Consider the following 589-nt stretch of genomic DNA (forward strand, 5'->3'; position numbering starts at 1 on the left):
AGGCTGCGATACACTGAGACAAACAGACACCAAAGAAGGGAAATAAACAGAATTCCACAGACTGACAAGTTACACTCTGACCTCTTGAGGTAAGTGCACCCCGCCCCCCCCCTCTCTCTCTCTCTCCGCTTTCCCCCTCACCTCTTCCTCCCTCTGTCTTCCTCTCTCTCGTCTCTCCTGTTCCATCTCTTGCCTTCCTTTATCTCGCTCTCTCTTCTCTTCCTTCCCTCTCCTTGTCCCCCTGTATCTCTCTCTTCTCCTCCTCCTCTCCCTTTGTCTGTCTGTATCTCCCTCTCTCTTTTCTCTCTCTCTCCTCTCCTTGTTTCTCTGTACCTCCCTCTCTCTTTTCTCTCTCTCCCCTCTCCTTGTCTCTCTGTATTTCTTTATCTACTCTCCCTTCTATTCCCTTTCCTCCATCTGTCTCCTCTTCTCCCTCATTCCTCCTTCATCAGTCTTCCCTTTCTTCTCGCATCTTTTTCTGTCTCCCCTGCTTCCATTCTTTCCCTCTCTTCTTCTCCATCTCTTTCTCCCCCTTTACTCTTGTTTCTCTTCCCACTCCCTCGTGTTCTCCCCTCACATTCCCTTTCCT

The sequence above is a fragment of the Penaeus monodon genome, chromosome 34 (assembly GCF_015228065.2).
Source record: "Penaeus monodon isolate SGIC_2016 chromosome 34, NSTDA_Pmon_1, whole genome shotgun sequence".
NCBI classification, from domain to species: Eukaryota; Metazoa; Arthropoda; class Malacostraca; order Decapoda; family Penaeidae; genus Penaeus; species Penaeus monodon.